General features: G+C 38.7%; 1 protein-coding gene and 1 pseudogene across 2 annotated transcripts in view; one reads left to right on the forward strand and one right to left on the reverse strand.

The window, feature by feature from the left end:
• Nucleotides 1-10,268: 10,268 nt before the first annotated feature.
• Nucleotides 10,269-22,159, reverse strand: LOC104679861 (annotated as a pseudogene).
• A 52-nt stretch (nucleotides 22,160-22,211) lies between these two features.
• Nucleotides 22,212-22,792, forward strand: part of SMARCAD1 (SWI/SNF-related, matrix-associated actin-dependent regulator of chromatin, subfamily a, containing DEAD/H box 1) — an 85,218-nt gene continuing 84,637 nt past the window's right edge. The window contains exon 1 of one of the 2 annotated variants that reach the window (XM_010385598.2): nucleotides 22,212-22,338. The gene's annotated coding sequence lies outside the window, so the exon portion shown is untranslated. Of the gene's footprint in view, nucleotides 22,339-22,453; nucleotides 22,675-22,792 lie in introns of those variants that run through there. The other variant, XM_030918922.1, reaches the window with a different exon arrangement.

Raw genomic sequence — 22,792 nt, forward strand, 5'->3', positions numbered from 1 at the left:
ACTGAAGGAGATAGAGACACAAAAAACCCTCCAAAAAATCAATGAATCCAGGAGTTGGTTTTTTGAAAAGATCAACAAAATTGACAGACCGCTAGCAAGGCTAATAAAGAAAAAAAGAGAGAGGAATCAAATAGATGCAATAAAAAATGATAAAGGGGATATCACCACTGACCCCACAGAAATACAAACTACCATCAGAGAATACTATAAACGCCTCTACGCAAATCAACTAGAAAATCTAGAAGAAATGGATAATTTCCTGGACACTTACACTCTCCCAAGGCTAAACCAGGAAGAAGTTGAATCCCTGAATAGACCAATAGCAGGCTCTGAAATTGAGGCAACAATTAATAGCCTACCCACCAAAAAAAGTCCAGGACCAGATGGATTCACAGCTGAATTCTACCAGAGGTACAAGGAGGAGCTGGTACCATTCCTTCTGAAACTATTCCAATCAATAGAAAAAGAGGGAATCCTCCCTAACTCATTTTATGAGGCCAACATCATCCTGATACCAAAGCCTGGCAGAGACACAACAAAAAAAGAGAATTTTAGACCAATATCCCTGATGAACATTGATGCAAAAATCCTCAATAAAATACTGGCAAACCGGATTCAGCAGCACATCAAAAAGCTTATCCACCATGATCAAGTGGGCTTCATCCCTGGGATGCAAGGCTGGTTCAACATTCGCAAATCAATAAACGTAATCCAGCATATAAACAGAACCAAAGACAAGAACCACATGATTGTCTCAATAGATGCAGAAAAGGCTTTTGACAAAATTCAACAGCCCTTCATGCTAAAAACGCTCAATAAATTCGGTATTGATGGAACGTACCTCAAAATAATAAGAGCTATTTATGACAAACCCACAGCTAATATCATACTGAATGGGCAAAAACTGGAAAAATTCCCTTTGAAAACTGGCACAAGACAGGGATGCCCTCTCTCACCACTCCTATTCAACATAGTGTTGGAAGTTCTGGCTAGGGCAATCAGGCAAGAGAAAGAAATCAAGGGTATCCAGTTAGGAAAAGAAGAAGTCAAATTGTCCCTGTTTGCAGATGACATGATTGTATATTTAGAAAACCCCATCGTCTCAGCCCAAAATCTCCTTAAGCTGATAAGCAACTTCAGCAAAGTCTCAGGATACAAAATTAATGTGCAAAAATCACAAGCATTCTTATACACCAGCAACAGACAAGCAGAGAGCCAAATCAGGAATGAACTTCCATTCACAATTGCTTCAAAGAGAATAAAATACCTAGGAATCCAGCTTACAAGGGATGTAAAGGACCTCTTCAAGGAGAACTACAAACCACTGCTCAGTGAAATCAAAGAGGACACAAACAAATGGAAGAACATACCATGCTCATGGATAGGAAGAATCAATATCGTGAAAATGGCCATACTCCCCAAGGTTATTTATAGATTCAATGCCATCCCCATCAAGCTACCAATGACTTTCTTCACAGAATTGGAAAAAACTGCTTTAAAGTTCATATGGAACCAAAAAAGAGCCCGCATCGCCAAGACAATCCTAAGTCAAAAGGACAAAGCTGGAGGCGTCACGCTACCTGACTTCAAACTATACTACAAGGCTATAGTAACCAAAACAGCATGGTACTGGTACCAAAACAGAGATATAGACCAATGGAACAGAACAGAGTCCTCAGAAATAATACCGCACATCTACAGCCATCTGATCTTTGACAAACCTGAGAGAAACAAGAAATGGGGAAAGGATTCCCTATTTAATAAATGGTGCTGGGAAAATTGGCTAGCCATAAGCAGAAAGCTGAAACTGGATCCTTTCCTTACCCCTTATACGAAGATTAATTCAAGATGGATTAGAGACTTAAATGTTAGACCTAATACCATAAAAACCCTAGAAGAAAATCTAGGTAGTACCATTCAGGACATAGGCTTGGGCAAGGACTTCATGTCTAAAACACCAAAAGCAACGGCAGCAAAAGCCATAATTGACAAATGGGATCTAATTAAACTAAAGAGCTTTTGCACAGCAAAAGAAACTACCATCAGAGTGAACAGGCAACCTACAGAATGGGAGAGAATTTTTGCAACCTACTCATCTGACAAAGGGCTAATATCCAGAATCTACAAAGAACTCAAACAAATATACGAGAAAAAAACAAACAACCCCATCAAAAAGTGGGGAAAGGATATGAACAGACATTTCTCAAAAGAAGATATTCATACAGCCAACAGACACATGAAAAAATGCTCATCATCACTGGCCATCAGAGAAATGCAAATCAAAACCACAATGAGATACCATCTCACACCAGTTAGAATGGCAATCATTAAGAAGTCAGGAAACAACAGGTGTTGGAGAGGATGTGGAGAAATAGGAACACTTTTACACTGTTGGTGGGATTGTAAACTAGTTCAACCATTATGGAAAACAGTATGGCAATTCCTCAAGGATTTAGAACTAGATGTACCATATGACCCAGCCATCCCACTACTGGGTATATACCCAAAGGATTATAAATTAGTCTACTACAAAGACACATGTACACGTATGTTTATTGCGGCACTATTCACAATAGCAAAGACTTGGAATCAACCCAAATGTCCATCTGTGACAGACTGGATTAAGAAAATGTGGCACATATACACCATGGAATACTATGCAGCCATAAAAAAGGATGAGTTTGCGTCCTTTGTAGGGACATGGATGCAGCTGGAAACCATCATTCTTAGCAAACTATCACAAGAAGAGAAAACCAAACACCGCATGTTCTCACTCATAGGTGGGAACTGAACAATGAGATCACTTGGACTCGGGAAGGGGAACATCACACACTGGGGTCTATCATGGGGAGGGGGGAGGGGGGAGGAGGGAGGGATTGCATTGGGGAGTTATACATGATATAAATGATGAATTGATGGGTGCTGACGAGTTGATGGGTGCAGCACACCAACATGGCATAAGTATACATATGTAACAAACCTGCACGTTATGCACATGTACCCTAGAACTTAAAGTATAATAAAAAAAAAAAAAAAAATTACAACAGGAAAAAAAAAAAAAAAAAAAAAAAAAAAAAAAGAAATGATTCTAAATTTTTTTTTATTTTCTTAAAGAGAGTGTATTTAGAATATGAACCCATATTAATTATTAACTATTTCATGACTAAAATACATATTTTATTGTTTGGCTACTCTAGATATACAGAAATGTGTGAAATAAATGCCCCTTTCAGGATTAGTTCTTTTATCTTAAAATGTTATGTTCACAGTTAACTTGTGATTAGGGACTGGAATTCAGGCAGAGTAAAGACCTGTTTGGTTTGTGACTCATACTATATAGATTTTGGGTGGTTTGGTGCCTGTGGCACTTCAGGCCTGTAATGGCAAATCATTGCTGGAATGATGATTTTTCCCCCTCACTTTTGAAATCCTTCATCAAATCGATAAATACACTTAAATAACATAACTTATGTAAGCTAAATATTGCAAAAATAGATACGGGGTTATGCTGTTAATATGCATTTCCCAGAATTTTTACAAAAGATTTACATTTAACTAATTACATTTTGATCTCTGTTCTTCCTTACAATTTAATCCCCTAAATATCAAAGGTGTTTGTATACCAAATTGTTCAAAGTACGTTTATACATTTCCAAATTATTTCTCATTTAATCCAGTTAAATTGTGTAAATTTAAGTCTGAACTCAAGTTATTCATTCCTTCGTTCCCAGAATATTTATAGAGCATCTGTTTCAAAAAGCATTTCAATAGGCTGTCACAGAGCTTAGAGTCTATGGGGGTGACAGAGAATTATACAAGCAATTATGACACAGTGATAAGGACACACAATAGGAAAACACTGTATTCTCTGAACACTGAGAATGGCTGAGGAAGGGCATGAAAGACAATCAGCTGGGTGAAGGTGGGTGGAGATAAACCACCTTCAAAGAAGAGTGCCGTTCACCTTCAAAGAAGAGAACGGTATATGTTTAAAGGGTGAGAGTGTTGCATGGAAGGAGCAAAAGTTCAGTATGGATGGAGTTGGTTGGGGAGGGTCATAACTGAACATGAGACTAGAGAGAACCCAATTAATTTTCTTCAATACAGAGGCTTCCTATTTGTCGATGCTTCAAATTCCATTACTTTGCTCACTGGTTTGCTGATGATTCAAACTCGAGCCTTTCATTATGTAATTAAAAATTAAATTTAAACTGCAAAGACACATGGTACAAATAGGTGCTGAAGCATTAATAACAGAGTATGCCTTTAGCTCAGGCATACAGGTGAGTCTAGAAGCTTAAAATTGGGGTGCAAATTTATGAGGGCCAGAACGTTAGCCTTTTATTACTTACACCTTGGACAGACAGATTTCACACTCGTCTTCATCTCCTTTTCAGAAGACACAGAAACATTCATAACTGAATGTCTATGTGCAGATACTGGTTCCAGTTGGAAAGTCTTATCCCACCTTCTTTGTTTGCCCTATTTCAACAGATTCTTTCAGGACCCAGCTGAATAACCATCTCCTTAATGAGGCATTCTCAATTTACACAGTTAGTTGTATGCCTTTTGTGCTACCAAAGTACATCATTCATACCTTTGTAATAGCATTTACTTTGTGGTAATATTCTGTTAACAAGTCCATCTCCTTACTTAATGACAAACTCCTTCTCTACAGGGACTAGATCTTACTGTCTTGGTATCCCTAGCACCTAGCATTGTAACTAGCCTATCAGACATAAAACTGCTGGGTGTGGTGATGAGTGCCTCTATTCCCATCTACTCAGGAGGCTGAGGCAGGAGGATCATTGGAGGACACAGTCTGCTATGATGGAGTCTGTGAATAGTCACTGCACACCAGCCTGGACAACATAGTGAGGCCATGTCTCAGTCAATCTACTGAAACATAAATCAAATCAGTGGCTAGCAGGGACTGGGGAAGGAGGGGAGAAGATTGATGATAAGACAAGAGGATGATATAGACCCTCTTGATATAGATATGTGTCTCAGGGGATATATCTCAGGGGTGATATATCTCAGGGGTGGCAGTGGTTATATGACCATGTATATTTTTCAAAACTTATCAAACTGTTCACCTAAAAAAGGTAAATTTTACTGTATGCATGTTATACACCAAAAAGCATGTATCATAAAAAAAAAAAAAATGCATAGGAATAAGGGAATAAACATGAATGAATGAAAGACACAATGAAGCATTTAGCTGAGACTTAATTTCCTTGCTAGGAGTGCTTACTTTTTTTAAAGTAACATCTGAAACCAGGGCAATGCTTAGCACCAACAGAACTTTAATGGTGGGTATTTTAGGTACACCAGTGAGATTTCTGAATACAGGCACTTCTATAAATTCTTTACATTATTCTAATTTGGCTAAGTATAAAAGTTACTGGCCAATATCTATCATTCTGAGACAACTTTGGTATTACTTCTAATACAGCATAAGTCATTTATAATTCACAAAAATAAAGTATTCCTTTTGGTATAGTTAACTCAAAAGTGCTTTTCCAGTAAGTCTCAGAGATATATTAAGAGAAGACAACAAGTGTGCTACAGAAATTTCAAATGAAGCCAAACTCTGAACATGTAGAATTTATAAAATATTTTGGACCTGGTGCGTGGTAGCTCACATCTGTAATCCCAGCACTTTGGGAGGCAGAGGCAGGTGGATCACTCGATCTCAGGAGTTCGAGACCAGCCAACATGTGAAACATCATCTCTACTAAAAATACAAAAATTAGCCTTGCATAGTAATGCATGCCTGTACTCCCAGCTCCTAGGGAGACTGAGGCACAAGAATTGCTTGAACCCAGGAGACAGAGGTTCCAGTGAGCCAAGATAGCACCACTGCACTCCAACCTGGGTGAGGGAGTGAGATTCTGTCTCAAAAAAAAAAGAAAAAATTGCATTAATTTTGTGATCTTTTTACATGTGCCTTAAGATGATCTATTTATCAAGTTATCCTTAGACACCTTTAAAATTGTGGTAATCTGACAACAAACTAAACCGATGTTGAGTTAGAGTTGTGATGGGTTACTAACCTGTTTCTCTCTCTCTAAAGACTTAGGTTTAAATTTGTCTTAGGACATAAATTTAAATGTTTACTATTCTAATTTAATCACCAGTGAAATGTGGTGTCTATGCAGGCATGCACATACAGCACCCTCACCTCTCACGAATTTCAATCTCTGCTCAGCGATGTAATTCCCCTACATAAACATAGTACCATTGTTACACCTAAGCGTATGAACAATAATTCCATAATATCATCTAACATAGAAATGTTATTTAAATTCCTCCAATTGTACCAAAAATGCTTTTTCAATTATAAAAATATTCCTAAAATAAAAAGTGAAACTTGAGGCCTGTGTCGAGCATCACGGTACATTACCTGAAGCAATGTCTAGCATTACATATAATTCATAGTTATTTCATTTCTTCTTCCATAATTTTCTAAACCCAGCATTTTCTACAGCACCCCGGGGCAGTTGGAAACAGCTTATGTTTATTTTCCAGTCTTAGTTCCACTTCTTTCTTACCAGCTAAAACATGGGCTAAGTTACTGCCATGTAAACTTTCCAAGAGTCAATTTCTTCATTTATAACTGAAGAAATAACATTGTCATGATTACAGTCAGGATTTAATGAAATTATAGATGTCTTTTATAAACTTAATATACTCCATTATTTTATCCTGGATTCTTAGGACATGGACAAATCGATAGCTTTGTTGTAACTAGTCATAGCACAAGCCTGTCTACTGGTAAAACGAAGGGTGAATATGGGGAAATTTCAGAGATTGTTGTAGCTACGTCAACATATATTTATTAAGCACTTACTATACAGAAAGATAGAATAGTAGGCACCTGGGAAACAATATAATTCCTGCTTTCCTGAACTTATTATAGTAAGTATTTATGTAAGTATTATCCCTGCTTTACAGTGAGGAGTCAGGACTGAGGAAAAAAATAAAATATATATGCCAAGTAGTTACTTCATTGGACTCTATTAGGACCATATGCACAATGTATTTGTAAGTGCCCAGCATAGTTCTTGGTCTTACAAAACTACATTAAGGCCAGGCACAGTGGCTCATGCCTATAATCCCAGCACTGTGGGAGGCTGAGGCGGGTGGATCACCTGAGGTCAGGAGTTTGAGACCAGACTGGCCAATATGGTGAAACCCTGTCTCTACTAAAAATACAAAAAAAAACAAAATAGCTGGGAGTGGTGGTGGGCATCTGTAACCCCAGCTACTTCGGAGGCTGAGGCAGGAGAATCACTTGAACCTGGGAGGCGGAGGCTGCAGTGAGCTGAGATCTCACCACTGCACTCCAGCCCGGACGACAGAGTGAGACAGGGTGAGACTGGGTTTCAAAAAAAAAAAAAAAAAAACTACACTAAAACGTCATCTAGGGAAAAATTAGTGACCTTCCAAGCAGGTCCTCACCACATGACAACCATGACAGCTTTGTAGGTCTGGAAATCCTGATTGACGGTTGTTATTGTCCAAAGTTTATTTCATCATCTCCCCCAAGGTAGCTCCTCCTCCTCCACTTTTATTTCCTATTTCAGGAAAACCATCATCCATCTACATCGCTGTCCATTCCAGAATTCTCCTCTCCTCGTAATCAATGCCCCCTATGACATCTCAAACTATCAGCAAATCCCATCAATTCTATTTTAAGAATTTGTTTCCAAATTCATCTTCTTCTCTCCATCTCCATTAGCACTACCCTAATCTAGATAACTGTCATGTTTCCCTTGGAATATTACAATGATATTCTCTCTCAACTTTGGGTGGCCTTTGGTCTGTCATTTGTTTTTGTTTTTTTCAATAAAATTATTTGAAAAGTTGAAAAATAATATGATTGGCTCCCACATATCTCTCAGATTCACCATTTAACATTTTGCTAAATGTGCTTTATGCCCCTTTTTCTCCATATATACATCTGTAAATTTTTTCCCCTAAACTCTTTGGGTTTTTTTGTGGGGGAGGGTGTTGTTGTGGTGGTGGTGTGTATTTGTTTGTTGAGTCACTCTTCACCCAGGCTGGAATGCAGTGGCGTGATCTCAGCTCACTGCAACCTCCCCCTCCCAGGTTCAAGCAATTCTCAAGCCACAGCCTCCCGTGTAGCTGGGATTACAGGCGCATGCCACCATGCCCAGCTGAATTTTTTGTATTTTTAGTAGAGATGGTGTTTCACTGTGTTGACCAGGCTGGTCTCCAACTCCTGACCTCAAATAATCCACCCGCCTTGGCCTCCCAAGTGCTGGGATTACAGGTGTGAACCACCGCGCCCAGCCCGCTAAACTCTTTGAAAGTAACTTTGGCAATATCTCTACCCCTAAATGTTTCAGCATGAATATCTAGATAAAGACATTCTCTTACATAAGCATAGTACCATCATTACACCTGTGCATGTGAACAATAATTCCATAATATCACCTAACATACAAACTATATTTAAATTTATCCAATTGTCCCAAAAATGTTTTTACATTATAAAAATATCCTCCTTCTCCCATGTAGACTCCAGTAAATGTCTACACATGGTGTTTGGTGATTAGATTTCTTTAATGTCTTTTCATTTAGAATAGCCATTGCTTCCAACATTTATTTGTTCATGTTTTTCAAACTTTGCCTTGTTTGACAAGTTCAGTTTAGCTGTCATAAAATGTGCCACATTCTGATTTTGTCTCATTCCTTTTCTTTTTCTTTTTGAGACAGGTTCTGGCTCCATCGTGCAGGCTGGAGTGCAATGGCACAATCTTGGCTCACTGCAACCTCTGCCTCCTGTGCTCAAGAGATCTTCCCAGCTCAGCCTCCCAAGTAGCTGGGACTACAGGCATGCCCAGCTAATTTTTGTAATCTTTTTGTAGAGACAGGGTCTTGCTATGTTGCCCAGGTTGACCTTGAATTCCTCGGCTCAAGCGATCCGACAGCCTCAGCCTCCCAAAGTGCCCGGATTACAGGCATGAGCCACTACACCTGGCCTGATTGCTCCTTTATTATGTTATTTAACTTATACTTATATCTCTTGTATTTCCTGTAGATTGGAAGTAAGGTAGAGACCTAACTAGGTTATTCAAAATATTTTTGGCAAAAATTTTGACAACAGTCAGTACTTCTGTAGTAGTTTGGTAGAGATGCCCTAACAAAGTTCCACAGACTGGGTGGCTTAAACAGCAAAAACTTAACTATCTCACAATTCTGGAGGCCGGAAGCCTAAGATCAAGGGGTTGTCTGGCTTGGCATCTTCTGAGGGCTTCTCTTTGGCTTGTAGATGGAGATCTTCTCCTGGTGGCTTCACATTTCACATGATCTTTCCTCTGGGTAAGTCTGTGTCCTAATTGCCTCCTTTTTTTTTTCGAGATGGAGTCTTGCTGCATTGCCCAGGCTGGCCTGCAATGGCGTGATCTCGGCTTACTGCAACCTCCACCTCCCGGGTTCAAGTGATTCTCCTGCCTCAGCCTCCCCAGTAGCTGGGACTACAGGTGCATGTCACCATGCCCGTCTAAGTTTTAAATTTTTATTAGACAGGGTTTCACCATGTTGGCCAGGCTAGTCTCAAACTCCTGACCTTAAGTGATCTGCCCACCTTGGCCTCTCAAAGTGTTAGGATTACAGGCATGAGCCACCATGCCCAGCCCCTAATCTCCTCTTCTGATAAGGACACCAATCATATTGAATTAGGGTCTACCCATATGATCTCATTTTTTCTTCATTACCTCTTTAAAGGCACTGCCTCCAAATATAGTCACATTCTGAGGAACTGGGTTAGGACTTCGACATACAGATTTTGGAGACACATACTTCATCCCATAACAACTTGTTGCTGCATTGAATCAGGGGGCATATAATGTCAAATTTGCCAAATCTCTCCATTGTAAGGATTCTCTTCATAATTAGTAAATCATCTGTGGGATGAAAACTTGAAGACCTTCATGTGACTGTCTTGTTCCCCACCATCCTTTCACCCATGAATTTTGCCATCCATTAATGATCCTTGCCCAAATTATTATTTTAAAGGGGCAAAGCAGTGGTTTGCCAATCATTTCTCTCTACATGTGTTAACTGTCATTTTTTCTGTAAAAAGAGGCCTTCAGCTGTTCTGCATTCCAAATTAATATTTGTACAACATTAGTCAACTTAACTATAGCTGCCTAAAAAACTATTGATATTTTCCCCCGCCCTGAGGATTAAGTACAAACTCCTTTACATAGCCTCTCTTTTTTTTTTTTTTTTTTTTTTTACAGATTAGCAGTTTTTTTAAATTCATCCTCCCCCTCTTCTTCCTCCTTGTCTTCTTCATCTTCCTCTTCTACCTCTTTCCAGGCAATTTTAGCAGGACTCTTTGCACCATCAAACTTTCCTTTATACTTATAGTCAGCAATATCCTTCTCACATACTTCTCCTTCAGCTTGGCTGCCTTAGTGATATAAGGCTGCTGTCATTTAAGTTATTCCACATCTCACCCAGCTTTTCTTGCCACATCTCCAATAGAGATGCCAAGGTTTGTGGATTTGATCTTGGGGAGGAATTCTGAACAGAATAGGAAGAACCCAGATGGTGGCCTTTGGGAGCATTAGGTTCCTTCTCCTTCTTGCCTCTCTTAGCTGGTCCATAATCCTTCATTTTCTGATCATAGCATTCTTTATCCACCTTGGCCGTTTCATCGAATTTAGACTTCTCTTTCCCAGACATCGTCTTCCACCTCTCGGAGCACTTCTTGGAAAATTCTGCAAAATTGACAGGGACCTCTGGGTTTTTCTTCTTATGTTCTTCTCTGCACGTCTGCCCAAAGAAGGCAAAAGCTAGCCTACATAACCTCTTAAGAACTTCAGCCTCTTCTCTCCTTGTCTCTATTTTACCTTCTTTACTGGTTTACTTCTACTCATCTTTCATAACTCAGCTGTCACTTTTCCCTGGCTTCCACAAAAATTGTAAGAGAGCTCTAGCACTATACTTCCACTATCATAGCATATTTTGTGCTATTTTGTAATTTAAGGTCTTCTCACTGACTGAGCTATCTGAGGAGAGGAATCTCATAAGTCTTGTTTATTCTTACATGTCTCAGCATCTCTTATAGTTCTGGGCACAGAGTAGGCCCGGAATAAAGATTAAATTAATTAATGGGAGTTAGGCACCATATACAAATCCATGTACACTGTAATTTATAAATGATTTATGAAAATTTGCAAGGGTAACTTTTAGTTTTTTAAAAAAGTAAAAAACTTTAGTTTTTAAATTGGCAAAAATTGTATATATTTATGGTATACAACATGATGTTTTGACATATTTATATATTGTGGAATGGCTAATCAAGCTTATTAACATATGCATCACTTCACATATTTAGCATTGCTTTGTGGTTAAAACACTTAAAAATCTACTCTCAACAATTTTCAAGTATACAATATATACAAGGAGAATTTTAATTAAAAGTTTTTTTTTTTTTTTCACTTTATTTGCTTTCTGGGAGCTTAATTCCTAAGTAAGAAAAAATTCCACTCTAAAAATAAGAATTATTAGGTAGTCCTAGCTATATGCCAGTCCTGGCCCTAAGCATGAATTATTTCAAATTTAATTCACAGAAATCCTTTAGCATAGGTACTATTTTCCCCATATTACAGATGAGGGAATTGAGAGAATATCACACAGCTAGTAAACAGAAGACACGGGATTTGCACTCAGGTGTCTCTAATTTCATAATGACTGTAATTTAGAAATTACTTTTTTTTTCGTGGAGGTGCTAGGGAATGAACGTGGGACCTCACACTGAAATTACTTTCTTAAGAGTTCATTTTCCTCATTATAGCTGACTATAAATGTGTCATTTTATGATCATTTGTGGAAGCCCATGTTTTTGATTCAGTAATACTTCCACCTTCAAGAGAACAGACATGTACAACATAAGGCATTTACACTATTAGCAAATACCTAAGTAGGAACAGTCTAGACAACATACATTGTGTAAAAAATGTAAAATGGTAACATGTAACTTATTCCCAGAACTGTTATTTGATTACATCTAAGTAGATATGGCAGTAAGAGAATTTTGAATTACGTTTAATGTTTGTGGAATTTTAAATGATTGAAAAAAGAAATAATTTATTTTCTCTTGGAATCTTTTTGTAAAGACCATTTCAAGAAGAAAAAATGTATATGTACAGGATTAGGGTGATTACAGTGATCCTGTTTGAGTTAAATATATTGTGAAACATGACTTTTGCGAAATGACACATATAAGAGGATAATTTTCAAGATAAGAGTTACTACAACAAAGATAAATACCACAAGTACCCATGTGATGAAATTTGGACATAGATATATGAATTTAATGACTCAAAGTATCAAACATGATCCTGACATTGTGGGTACGTACAACAAAATGGTGACTATAAAGGAAAGGCGTGATGGCTCATGCTCGTAACCCTAGCACTTTGGAAGGCTGAGGTGTGCTGATTGCCTGAGCTCAGGTGTTCAAGACCAACCTGGGCAACATGGCAAAACACTGTCACTACTAATAATGCAAAAATTAGCTGGGCATGGTGGCATGTACCTGTAGTCCCAGCTACTCAGAAGGCTGAGGCAGGAGAATTGCTTGAACTTGGGAGGCAGAATTGCAGTGAGCCTAGCCGAGATCATGCCATTGCACTCCAGCCCGGGCAGCAGAGCAAGACTGCCTCAAAAAAAAAAAAAAGTGACTATATAACATAATGAGGAAACTGAATTGCAAGGCCACTAGAAGAGAAAATGTAAAATCTTGTGTATATGTGAGCATGAACTCAACTTGCCAGTTGAGAGTATCCTGAAAATTTAAGATATGCATAAGCAGAAAAAAGAAGGGAAAACATACGATTTAAAAATCAGGTGGAAAAGAGATACAGGCCAGGCGCGGTGGCTTATGCCTGTAATCCCAGCACTTTGAGAGGCCAAAGTAGGCAGATCACAAGGTCGGGAGTTTCAGACAAGCCTGGCCAATATGCTGAAACCTTGTCTCTACTAAAAATACAAAAAGAATTAGCTGGGTGTGGTGGCGCATGCCTGTAATCCCAGCTACTCGGGAGGCTGAGGCAGGAGAATTGCTTGAACCTGGGAGGTAGAGGTTGCAGTGAGCCAAGATCACGCCACTGCACCCCAGCCTGGGTGACAGAGCAAGACTCTGTTTCAAAAAAAAAAAGAAGAGTTACAATATGGAATTTGTTCTTCAAGTTCTAAAAAAATCAAGCATGATGTAATTTATTTAGAATTTAAATCCTACTTTTTTTTAAGAAAACAAATTATGTTAGCAAAACATGGCAGATAGTTACCAAACCAGAAGTATGAAAATTTTCAGTATTTTTCAGTTTCCTAAATTGGTAATGATAGTTGCTAGAAGTTTTAAGTTTAAGAAGGCACATATATGGATGTAATCACCATGAATTCTACCCGAGTTATGAGGATTATGGACATCTTTGTCAGAACTTCTTAATGTGAAGCTCACAGAGCACTAGGGTTCCATGAGCCCCCTGAAATTATGTGCCACCTGTCATGTGCATATGCAGCTTTTTTTTGGAAGGGGTTTGTGACTTTTTAAAATCTGGATTTCTAAAAGAGGTTTATAACCATGCCCTCTACCTTCCCAAATTAAGAATCATTCCTTAAAGAAGTATTAGCTTACAAATTGGTAATATTTGGCTTACTTTCTTGTTACCAAGGAAGAAAGATTTTTAGTTTTATGACTTGGCATCTTGTCTTTTCCATTTTATATTCACGTGTGGGAGATAAGATTAGTTTACACAAGTTTCCATTACCAACTAGGTGTGGTTTACATTTCTAAGATATCAAGTTAAGAAAGGATCCAAGTTTACAAATCTCATTTTTAATCTCTGTTGCTGTTCGTTTTTTTGTTTGGTTTCTTAATCAACTCAGTTCAATTTTGGAAGGGCTGCTGCTTCCTCAAACTGCTTCATGGTTTTATTTTGGTAAATATGAAGCAAAAAGAAATAACAGTAAAATTCCCACAGTCTTTTCTCCTATTTAAGAAATTTGAGGATTCTATCAAACATTTTCACTGAGCCCATTTAAAACCAACAGGAAATTAAAATGATTTTTGCAGCCATACATAAGTATTTTAATTTAAACGGTGAATTCTGTGGGGCGTGGTGGCCTATAATCCCAACACTTTGTGTGGTTGAGGTGGGAGGATCGCTTGAGTCCAGGAGTTCAAAGCCAACCAGGGCAACACAGTGAGACACCATGTCTAGAAAAAAGTACAAAGATTAGCTGGGTGTGGTGGTATGCGACATTAGTCGCAGCTACTCAGGGGGCTGAGATCGGAGGAGCTCCTGAGTCTGGGAAGATTGAGGCTACAGTAAGCCATGATCACTGCACTCCAGCCTGGGTGACAGAGTGAGACCCTGTCTAAAATAATAATAAAAGAACAGAAAAAGAATAAAAGAAAGGTGAATTCTATCCCAATAGGGACCCTTGAAGCAATATTTTATTCTAACCACATTTGAGTTGCCCTGCTGACAAAATTCTATTTTATGGTCTGTATTCTAGGAAGTTTCTCTTCATGGCCATGTTTAATCCCATAAAGCCCTTTAACAAAAATTAGAAATAATGATGCTTTTTTATGATTCAGTGGCTATTTCTAAAGAAGAGATGCCTTTAATCTCATTTACACTCCTGAGAAAGAAGAATTAGACACTATTGTGGGAAATAATTTTTATGCAAAAGAAGATAGAGAAAGTATGAGGACACAAAGTATATTAAAAAATGATTTCTAGACTGAACTACTCAAAACTTGACAAAAAGAGCATAAGATTTTCAGGCAGTTTTTGAGCATGGGGATTTTAAGATAGAAAAAAGAAAACATTTTAATTTTAACTGGAAGAATTGTTACACTCAAGACAAAAATGTAGAAAATATTTGGATATGTTTCAAATATCTAAAACTGCATGACAAACCACTCCCAAAATTTAATGGCTTAGAACAATAGCCATTTTATCCTATCTCATGATTTTGTAAATGAGCCAGGCTTGCTAAGTAATTCCAATTTATACTTTTTTTCTCATTTACTAGTTGGAATACTTTTATAAAGAAACACTTTCCCTTACCTCTTCTTCAGTTACCTGGTAAAAGTCTTCAAAGAGTAAAGACAGGATAAAGCTTGATTCTTTCCATCTGTTTATCAGTTTTCATGATAATAGATTGTTTTCCTTTCATCCTCCAAAGTCAACCAGTTTAAAGAAAAAATCAGTAAGAACTCCTGGATTTCAACATATTTGATGGCTTTCAAATCACTGCAATTTTTAATCACATTGAAGCTCAAACTGACCCATCTTTGGCCCATAGGAACCTCAAGTTGACCTCTGAATCCTTTTGACATGATATTAATGGCCTTTGATAATTTCCTTGCTTTTTGGTATAGGAAGATATTTCAGTCTCACCTTGTGCATTTTCCATTGCATATTGTAATCTGCTCTTTTTCCAAGAAGTCCAGGTTTCTGTTAGCAGTAAATGATATTCAAAGAGTATGATCATGGTGCTAGGGCTGTGTACTGGGCTAGTCACTTCCTAGGCCTTTTCAGTGGACAAAGATGGGAAACAAACACATATTGTGTCTGTGTGTATATCAAATCTCGTTAAGTTCATATTGATATTTCCAATTTAAATAAAACACCATTCCACTTGCACTCTAGGGTGTGTACTATAACCTCTCTCTATTACATCTCTATCTCCTTTCTTCTACTCTGAGAATTGTGGTTCTCAAAAAAAAAAAAAAGAAATAATAGAATTAGAATATAATTATTAATTTGCTTTACCCAACAATATACACACACTGGTCTCAGAATAGCAACACTAAATACACTTCAACTGTTTTACTGAAAACCACTTAAACATTTTTTTCATATGTTCCTGTCATTCTTTGCCTTTTAGGAGGTGAACCTTGACAGATCATATAACCATTATAAACCATACTCTCTTTCTTTTAAACATCATATTATTTTTGTTCTGCAAGTAACTATGTAGTTAATGCTCTATACCTATCCTTACAACATTGTCTCTATAGACATTTCGGTTTTGTGAAGCTTATTCTCTGATAGATACCTCAGTAGTACTCATGGAAACAATATCCGCAGAATTTTACCTGATGTTAGTAGTGTGTGCCTTTATATTTGGAAGGCACTTATGCTTGATATAAAATTCTTGAATCACATTTTATTATTTTAAATCCTAGATGTCCAAGAAACTTTTTTATTTTCCTTTAAAATCTAAATTTTAATAGAAATGTCTTAGGGTTGGCCATCGTGTTGATATGCTTAGCTAAATAATGTGTACTTTCAATATATAGTTTTAAATCCTTATAGTTTTCAGGAAATTTTTTTTGAATTATAGTTTTTAGTGATTCTACTCCTTTGCTTTGGTTTTCTTTTGTAATAACTCCTATTATAATTATATTGGATCTTCTTTATCTTCAATAATTATTTTTTTAAATCTATTTACCTTTCTATTTCTCTTTTTAAAGTTTTTTCCCTTTCCACCCTATATTTCTCTAAAGGCGTCATCTGTTATGTTTGCCTGTCTATCTGTTAGGTCTACTTTAATCTCCATTTCTAAAATATATATATATTTTTTCTCTTCCTTTCTGGAGATCTGTCACCTCTTTTCTGAGATTTATGAACTCTGATTTATGTTGTACTTTTGTGACATATATCACTTGAATGGTAGTTTGCCTTACATTTTATTTCTGATTATCCGTATGCTTATACTATTTATCTAGTTATTAATATCATTAATTCACACAACAAATATTCACTGATCCTCTACTATGTGCAGGCATTATAGTCTGAAGTTAAGCCACAGTAGCCAATCACTAGATAAATGAAAGAGAGATAAAAGCTTATTGCTTTATGCAACTAAAATTTTGTAGTTTGTTACGCAACAATAGCTGACTAACACAACATATTTATAATCATTAAGTCATGTGTTTAGTCTCAACAGAATGCTTTTACACCATGAATTCACCATATTGAAATTCTCATTTTGACATTGTCAGCTGGATTTATGTCTTTAGGAATATGTTAAGGAAGATATATTTTCAGGAAATTAAAAGTTTGAATTTTTTTCTTCCACAAATGAATATTTGTGATCTAGAAAATTATTGAGTCACAATCCTTTTCCCCAAATCCTTATAAATGTTGCATCATTACTTTCTGACATTTAACAAAAAAGCTTTTGCTTGATTTCTTTCCCTTTGTAGGCTGTAGATGTTTTTTGAAAAATGCTTGCAAGACATTTTTTAAATTATTGAAATTAAAACAAATTCTGCAGGATATTTTTATGATATAGTCTCTTTCAACAGATTCTGCCTTGACTTCATTAAGCTCTTTCACCTGCAGACTAAATGAAAGCCCATGAACATTTTCTATCACGTTTTTCATTATTTCTTTTTTTTTTTTGGCATGTGTAGATGAGTATGTATGATTGTTTACACCTATTATTCAAAGGTTCACTCTCACTTCTCTGAATCTTATATTTATCATTTCTTCACATTTCATTGACTTCTTTTTTTTTTTTTTTTTTGAGATGGAATCTCGCTCTGTCACCAAGGCTGGAGTGCAGTGGCATGATATAGTTCACTGCAACCTTTGCCTCCTGGGTTCAAGCAATTCTCCTGCCTCAGCCTCCTGAGTAGCTGGGGCTACAGGCATGTGCCAACACGCCTGGCTAATTCATCGATTTCATCTATTGTCTGCAACAGATCTTTCCTTCATGGCTCTCAGAATAAACTAACTCTACCAACACCTTGAGAGTAGACATCTAGCCTCCAGAACCATGAGAAAATAAATTTCTGTTGTTTCAGTCATCCAGGCTGTTACTATATCAGCGCTAGCAAACTAATACATCTCCTTAAACTTCTACTTCACTTTTGAAGAAAACCCCAATCATGAATCATTATAATTCTCCCAGGTCAATGAAGGTTGCAGAAAAATCCTACCCTTAGAACTGGTCAAGAGGGGTCCCTATCCTGGTCTAGTGCTTTAAAGAGCAAAATCTAGTTATTTCCAGCTATGCCCTGCCCTAAAGGAATCTTTGGGGCCAAGAAGACATGTTCATTCAGAACTTGTGCCTTCACTTTTAGACAATAATTCGAGTACCTGGTCCCTAAAATTCTTTGCTCACACAGCCCCAAGAAGTCTAACAGTGACTTTTCCCGAGGTCCTCCCTACTGAGGGCAAACAGTGATTTCAGTATCTATAATCCTAGGGCAAAAATGTAGCCAAAAGGCCCCAAGGTCCAAGAGGTGACAAAGGAGTAGGAGAGCAGTAAGTCTGCCAAATAACATACAAGACAACTTGTTAAATTTGCGTTTCAGATAAACAACAAATAATGTCTTAGTATCAATTCCAAGTATTTCATCAGACAACTTTATACTAAGAACATATTCATTGTTTATTTAAAATTCAAATTTAACTGTACGTCCCTTTTTTAAAAAAACAAATATGGTAACCCTTGTTGGGGGCCAGAGTTGGGTGTCCATATGCTGGGCATCTATATGCATAAGCACATGGCCCATTATGATATCATTTCTGATAACATTAGTATCAAATTGAGTATGAAAAGGTGACACTAGGAAGGCAGGATATATGAGCCAACCAATTCTCTTTCATTAACCCATATTCTGACACAATAGAAATTCTAAATTCAACTTGGCTTCCCTGGTATTTTCAAAATAGGAAGAACATATGTAACTTTTACATTTTGTTAGCTATATTTATAATGTTTGAATATTTCGACATTTTTTATTTATGTGGTTCATTTTCAATCTTGTCCCAGCCATAATGTCAAGAGGTGGTACTGTTGCAGAAAAGTACTCTAAGAGTCAATATTATTGTTAATCACATTTAAAGAATGATGAAACTAAGACTTAGAAAGGTCATTCAGCTAGAGGAGTCCGTTTTCAATCTCAGATCTCTCTAAATAGAATCAAATTGTCTTCATCACCAAAAATAATTTACTACTTATAAGTAAATATATTATTTTTTTCTTTTCTTTTTCTTTCAATCATGGCTCACTGCAGCCTTGATGCCCCCAACCCACCTCCCCCCACCCCCACCGCCAGGCCAACATGGCAAAACCCCATCTCTACAAAAAATGTAAAAATTAGCCAGGCATGGAGACAAGTACCTGTAGTTACAGCTACTTGAGAAGCTGAGATGGGAGGATCACTTGAGCCTGGGAGGTCAAGGCCACAGTGAGGCGAGATTGAACCACTGAACTCCAGCCTGGGTGACAGAGTGAGACCCTGTCTCGAAAAAAAAAAAAAAGAGAGAGAGAGATGAAGTCTCCCTTTGCTGCCCAGGCTGGTCTTGAACTCCTGGCCACAAGTGATCCTCCCACCTCAGCCTCCCAAAGTGCTAGAATTACAGGTATGAGCCGCTGTGCCTGGCCATAAGTAAATATATTCTGATCATATAATTTAATATGCATGCATAAACTAATGCATTTCATGGGATACTAAAGATAGGTATAAAGGAAGTCCTAACTGTTCAGGCTTTGACCTTGAGTTTTATGGGCCCAAACACCAGATTTTATAAATGTGCCCACACTTGATAAAACTGTGGGTATGTGTTGTAAATATACAATTCACAACACTGACTTATGAAACAGACTGCCAATTTAAGTTTACAATGGCTAACGTATCTGGCAGAATGATCATTTGTAGCAATTCCTGTTTATGGGAAATGCCAACCAGAAGATCAAATTATAACTCAGAAAATTGCTTGTCTAATGTTGGAACAAAGGGAGTGTATCTTAGTTGTTTTTTTGAGACAGGGTCTCGCTCTGTCACCCAGGCCAGAGTGCAGTGGTGCAAACATGGCTCACTGCAGCCTCGACCTCCCAGGCTCAGGTGATCCCCCTGCCTCAGCCCCGGAAGTAGCTGGGACTACAGACATGTGCCATCATGCCTGGATAAGTTTGTATTTTTTTTAGAGATGGGGTCTCACTATGTTGCCCAGGCTGGTCCCAAACTCCTGGGTTCAAGCGATCCACCAGCCTTGGCCTCCCAAAGTGCTGAGATTACAGACCTGAGCCACTGCTCTTAGCCCAAGAGTACACTTTTTTTTTTTTCCTGAGACGGAGTCTGGCTCTGTTGCCCAGGCTGGAGTGCAGTGGCGCGATCCCGGCTCACTGACAGCTCCGCCTCCCGGGTTCACGCCATTCTCCTGCCTCAGCCTCCCCAGTAGCTGGGACTACAAGCGCCTGCCACCAGCCCGGCTAATTTTTTGTATTTTCGTATTTTTTGTATTTTTAGTTGAGACGGGGTTTCACCGTCTTAGCCAGGATGGCCCCGATCTCCTGACCTCGTGATCCGCCCGCCTCCGCCTCCCAAAATGCTGTGATTACAGGTGTGAGCCACTGCGCCCGGCCAGGAGTATATATTCTTAAGGTAATATTTCCATCAAGATCGGTGAATTATATGCAAAAGAAAGGAAATCAGTATATCGAAATGGTATCTGCATTCTCATGTTTGTTGCAGCACTATTCACAACAGCCAAGATTTGGAAGCAACTTAAGTGTCCATTAACAGGTGAATGAGTAAGAAAAATGAGGTGCATATACGCCATCAAAAAAAAATGAGATCCTGTCATTTGCAACACGGATGGAACTGGAGGTCATTATATTAAAGGAAGTAAGACAGGCACAGAAAAACAAACTTGGTGTGTTCTCATTTATTATATTTTGGGAGCTAAAAAATTAAAACAATTGAACGCATGAGAAACAGGGTAGAGGCCGGGCGCGGTGGCTCAAGCCTGTAATCCCAGCACTTTGGGAGGCCGAGACGGGCGGATCACGAGGTCAGGAGATCGAGACCATCCTGGCTAACACGGTGAAACCCCGTCTCTACTAAAAAAATACAAAAAACTAGCCGGGCGACGTGGCGGGCGCCTGTAGTCCCAGCTACTTGGGAGGCTGAGGCAGGAGAATGGTGTCAACCCGGGAGGCGGGGCTTGCAGTGAGCTGAGATCCGGCCACTGCACTCCAGCCCGGGCGACAAAGCGAGACTCCGTCTCAAAAAAAAAAAAAAAAAAAAAGAGAAACAGGGTAGAACAATGGCTGGGAAGGGTAGTGTGGGGCGTGGGAGGGCCTCGGTGGTCGGTGAGCATGGTTAAAGAGTACAAAAATACAGTTAGAATGAATAAGATCTAGTATAGCACAACAGCATGACTATAGTCAACAACAATTTATTGTATTTTTATTTTTATTTTTTGAGACGGAGTCTTGCTCTGTTGCTAGTCTGGAGTGCAGTGAAAAGATCTCGGCTCACTGCAATCTCCGCATCCCAGGTTCAAGCTATTCCCCTGCCTTAGCCTCCCGAGTAGCAGGCGCCCGCCCACCTCTACGCCCAGCTAATTTTTTGTATATTTAGTAGAGACGGGGTTTCATCATACTGGCCAGGCTGGTCTCGAACTCCTGACCTTGTGATTCGCCTGCCTCAGCCCCCCAAAGTGCTGGGATTACAGCCGTGAGCCACCGTTCCCGGTTTATTGTACATTTTTAAATGACTAAAATAACTGGATTGTTTGAAACACAAAGGGTAAACGCTTGTGATGGATACCCCACTTACCCTGATATGATTATTACACATTGCATGCCTGAATCAACATATCTTATGTACCCCATAAATATGTACCTACTATGTACCCGCAAACATTAAAAATTAAAAAATTTTTTTAAATAATTAATCAAATTCCACTCTAAGAACAATCAAGCCGAAAGTGAGGAATTACTTCAAATGCTTTGAAGTGGATCTTATCCCTCACTAATTACCTATACATTTGCAGGTCTCGGTTTCTTTGCTTTGTAAACATAGGCTTCTTGTAAGGACTGGGATTATACACTTAAAATGCTTAGCACAATATTATTACTATTATGCTATCTACATTATAGATGAAACACTACAGATATAATACATAAATATATACTAACTGTATTATATATATATTTTGTCATTATGCTATTTACTATTGTTTTATTTGATAACTCTGTAGCTAACTTAAGAGGACAAAGGTACAGATCAATCTGGCCCTTACAAGCCGACACAGACGGGTACGAATTACCATGACAACAGCGCGCGCCTAGACATTTTCGGCTCGCGCGTTGTTTGGGAAGAAAAAGCCTAGGCTGCGTGTTGCGTCATCATTACGCGCTCGTAAGGTTTCTCCGTGCTGTTTTGGAAGGTCCCGGCACGGCTACCGTCGGCCCACGCCAGGAATTATTTTTTTATTTTCAACCTTTGTTACATAGCTCTGAGGCTACAAGATCGTAAGTACTGAGGGAAGAAAAAACAAGCGAGCGATTGAACGTTAAAAAGATGCCTTAGCATACCTCTGAACCTCTGAACCTTCCTGTGTGCTCTTAATCCTATCAGCTTCCTCTCAGCTGGGATCGCGCCGCGTCAACTTCCGGGCGGGTGCCCGCCAGCACGGCCTCCGCCGCTCCCCTTCTTTGGCCCCTTTGTGTCCCCGCAGTGTCGAGGCGCGAGCCCTGGCAGGTCCTTTCTCGAGGCAGGGGGCACGGTAGCACAGGGAGCCTCTCTTTGTGGGCGGGCGCGAGGCCCGCTAGGGGGTTATACTGGGGAACGTGCCCGCGCGTGCTGGGGTAAGAGGAGGTTGCACGAGGGTCAGCTCGTGGTTTCAGTAAGGAGGGGCGGGCGGGGGAGGCGGACTAAGGGGAGTGAAAAGCAATGGAAATTTTTAAAAGATACTCTCGTCCACCT

The sequence above is a fragment of the Rhinopithecus roxellana genome, chromosome 2, assembly GCF_007565055.1.
Source record: "Rhinopithecus roxellana isolate Shanxi Qingling chromosome 2, ASM756505v1, whole genome shotgun sequence".
Classification (NCBI taxonomy): domain Eukaryota; kingdom Metazoa; phylum Chordata; class Mammalia; order Primates; family Cercopithecidae; genus Rhinopithecus; species Rhinopithecus roxellana.